The sequence below is a fragment of the Wyeomyia smithii genome, chromosome 2, assembly GCF_029784165.1.
Source record: "Wyeomyia smithii strain HCP4-BCI-WySm-NY-G18 chromosome 2, ASM2978416v1, whole genome shotgun sequence".
NCBI classification, from domain to species: Eukaryota; Metazoa; Arthropoda; class Insecta; order Diptera; family Culicidae; genus Wyeomyia; species Wyeomyia smithii.
Genome location: NC_073695.1, coordinates 21652556 through 21656739, shown reverse-complemented (window position 1 = coordinate 21656739; position 4184 = coordinate 21652556).

The following is a 4184-nucleotide window of genomic DNA, read 5'->3' as shown; positions in this document are numbered from 1 at the left end:
CTTGATCACTGGTACTCTGTAACACTTCGTGTTGTGGAACTGGTATTGGCGTCCTTCTTTTCATATCGTCACGATTTTCTTAACTTCCTCTTTGCTCTACACGCGTGAAGTATTGTGTGGAATACCCCTGTCTTCGTTAGCACTCATTTTCAATTGAGAATCTTCAGGTGAGAGCGACGCCGTTAATCTTCGCTTTCAATTTAAAATCATTTCTTTACTTAGAAAACCCGTCAGCTATTATGATCAAAGCAAGAGCTTTCGAGTAGTTTTCATTCGACTCACAAATTGCTCGCAAATGAAACGAATACTTTTCAATAATTTCTGTTTTGTCGTGTCCGACGTACAGATAAGAAGATCGCAGTATTCAGGATTTTTTTCTTTTAAATTATTCTACAACTATGCGGAGAAAGTAATCTGGTACAGGTCGGACTCGATTATCCGAAACATAAAAACCTGAATTAATCTAATCTAATTAGATTTACACGAACACTTCTATTTTCAGGAAAAATACACCTTGATAATATTTACTGGATTTATTCCTCACTCTAAATAAAAAAATATCGGTAGTCAACAGTGAAACTATACCGAACATTTGAAACATAACATTCAAACACATATGAACTTACATTAACATACATTAACACATGCAAATAACATGAAATAAAATGTTTCAAATATGAGACACCAAACTTCTTTTTATCCGTGGTATAATCGAAACGTCACTGTACTCATATTTTGGTTGGACTCGATTGTATATTATTCGATTGAATATTTTTTTAGATTCGATTATTCATAGCAGGATTTTTTTTATTTAAAATATGGCTTTCTTTTCACAACTTGTAAATCACATGTCCAATCATTATAAGTCATCGGTTAATCCTTAACTATTCCGTTCATCCAATATTAATATTTTTAAAATCGGCTGTGTAGTTTCTGAGATAATGAAGTTTCGTTTAGTTTTTTTTTAATAGGGGGGGGGGGGAATAGAGATGTTTTGCGATGAATCAATTATTTACTAATATTTATTCAGGAGTTTTATTGTGTGTTCGGCCACAAACGGTGACATATCGACACTATTACATATGAAATAAAGTATCGTGATTTTCACATTTTGATACATTGCAGACGAAGTTTCATCCCGATTACCGATTCAATAGGGTGTTATGAGGCAGCTAAACCCTTCATTTGACACTAATTTTGTGGAAATAGGCTCAGCCATCTCTGAGAAAAGTGAGTGAGCTTAAGTTGTCTTCGGAATATGTTTCTTTTTAAAGCTGGATTTCACATTTTTAAACACAACAGGCAAAGCAAGAGTCCGATAGCAAAACAAATCGATAGGGTCGTATGCGGAAACTAGACCTTGCATATGACGCTGATTTTATGAAAATCGATCCAGCCATCTCTGAGAAACATGAGTGAGATTAAATAGTCTCCAGAACACGTTTCTTTCCATAACTTTTGAACCACGTGTCCAACCTTCGTAAAATTCGAAAGTTAACGGTTTTTCAGGTAGCCCGTTTCTTTAAAACTAATTTTGTTCAAATCGGTTTTGTAGTTTCTGAGATAATGGACTTTCGTGACTTTCACATTTTGATAAATAACATAAAAACTAAAAATCCGATTACAATAAAATTTATGCTTATTTATGCTTACCCTTATCCCCATGACCTCACTGCTTCGGCATAACCCACAATGGGACCACATAGGCGACTACTCCACCACCAATCCTAAAATAAAAGAGACGAGAGTGGAGGGACTACCAAATCCCTTCGCGCGAGGTGGCATCCAGCGGTCTCCGCAGAAAAAGGCGGAGACGGATGCAATGAAACCCTGTGGCGGAAAGGCTAACACGCCAGTTTCCACACCGGATAGAATGGTCGGTGGAGCCTTGCTAGTCAAGGCCATCGAAAAGAGCAGGGACAAGCGACCTAGGGTGGCAGCGCTTTCCGAACAGCTCGATGCTATCACCGAGTTCACGGCGAATAGGAGCAATATGTCCAGGGATCTGAAGCAGGGCCTCCTTCTGCTTCGGGCTACCATAAACGAAGCTCAAAAGGAGCACGCCGAACTTGTGGCTCGGGTTGTAGCCTCCGAAAAGGGGGCGAGGACCAGGAGGGCAACTGAATCTAAGCAGGTTCAGACTGATGCCCTCATGCCCTCATTCGCCGCGATCTGCTTTACGGGGCAGGTCGGTAAACGAACGAGGCAGTCCCCAGGAAGCGGCCCCCGATAATGTGAAGAAGCGGTTGGTGGAACTAGCCTCACGATCTAGCACACCAACAGGCTCAAAGGCCGGATTATCGACCGGAGCGGCGACTGCGGGAGATCAATGGGTTACCGTAGTAGGAAAAGGGCGCAAGGAGGGTAAAAAGCGCCAGGACGGAGCGGCGACAAAACGTTCGCCAAATGTCAAAAAGGCGAGGAGCAGGGGGACGCCCTCACACTCAAGACTGACGGCTCTAAGTACGCAGAAGTCTTGAAGAAAATGAGGAGTGAAACTCAGCTCAAGGATTTAGGGGCGGATGTGCGGACCATCCGTCGATCTTACACTGGCGAGATAATTCTTGAGCTCCGAAAGGATGCAAAGAACAAGGGCGCTTCCTACAAGGCGGTAGCCGAGCAGGTGCTTGGCAAAGAGGTGCAGATTCGGGCACTCACTTCGGAGGTGACTCTCCAGCTTAAAAACCTGGGTGAAATCACCGAGAGGTGCAACGTCGCACAAGCCCTCAAAGAGAAGTGCGGGGTGGAGGTAGTCACTGCTTTAATCCGCCTCCGAAAGGGTCTAGTAGGGACCCAGGTAGCCACCTTCCGGTTAGCATCGGCAGATGCGAACCTGGCACTAAAGGGAGGCAAGCTAATGGGCGGCTGGTCAGCATGCCCTTTGGGTATACTCCAACAACCGGACGTTTGCTTCCGGTGCTTTGAGGGAGGACATAAGTCCTGGACCTGCAAGAGGCCCGACAGGAGCCAGTTACGCAGACGTTGCGATGGTGCAGGCCATAAAGCGAAGGATTGCGGGGAGTCTCCCAAGTGCATGGTGTGTTCCGGAAAACGGGACGCCAAACACTTTATGAGAAGTGCCAGGTGCCCAGCTGGCCAGCCGGCTGCAAAACCACAGGCATAAGAGTAACGCAACTGAACCTGAACCACTGCTATGCGGCTCAGCAGCTATTATACCAAGCAGTCACTGAGTCGCTGTCCGACATCGCCATCGTATCGGACCCCTACCGCATTTCTCCCGGAAACGGTAACTGGGTTGCGGATGAGTCCAGTATGGTGGCCGTATGGACGACAAGCAGGTTCCCGGTTCAGGAGGTTGTTTCCGCCTCAAACAAAGGGTACGCGGTTGCCAAGGTGAACGGAGTGTTCTACTGCAGTGTCTATGCTCCGCCACGTTGGTCTACCGAAAGGTTCACTCAGATGATCGACCAGCTATCTATGGAGCTAACGGGCCTAACGCCGTTGGTGGTGGCGGGCGATTTCAACGCTTGGGCTGTATAGTGGGGAAGTCGCACTACGAACCAGAGAGGTCAGATCCTGTTGGAGGCTTTGGCAAAGCTCAACTTAGATCTGGCCAACGTTGGAACCACATTAAGCAGAAATGCTGCGGAGTCGATCATCAATATGACGTTCTCCAGCCCAGGACTTATCACGAACTGGAGGGTAGAAAATGACTACATCAATAGCGACCACTAGTCGGGTTGCTACAGTGTAGAAAACAACGCGAGGCGGTGAGTGACGGGTAGAACCAACACTCACACCGTCCGCGGCTGGACGACATCGCATTTCGATGCCGAGGTATTCGAAGGAGCAATGGAAAGAGAGTGCTTCGCCCGACTGCTGACCAACTAGTTGCCGTACTATCGCGGGCATGCGACGCCACCATGCCTAGGACCCGCCAACCTAGGAATGGGAAGCCACCGGCTTACTGGTGGAACGATGCGATAGCGGAACTCTGCAGTGCGTGCCTCCGTGCAAGACGGAGGATGCAGTGTGCGCGAACAGACGAACAGAGGATTGAGCGCCGCGCAGCATTCGGTTCTGCAAGATCGGCGCTAAATAGTGCCATTAAGGCAAGCAAAAGGGCCTGCTTCGATAGGTTGTGTGCGAGTGCCAATACGAATCCGTGGGGTAACGCCTATAGGATCGTAATGGCCAAGACCAAAGGTGCGCAGGCGCCTGCA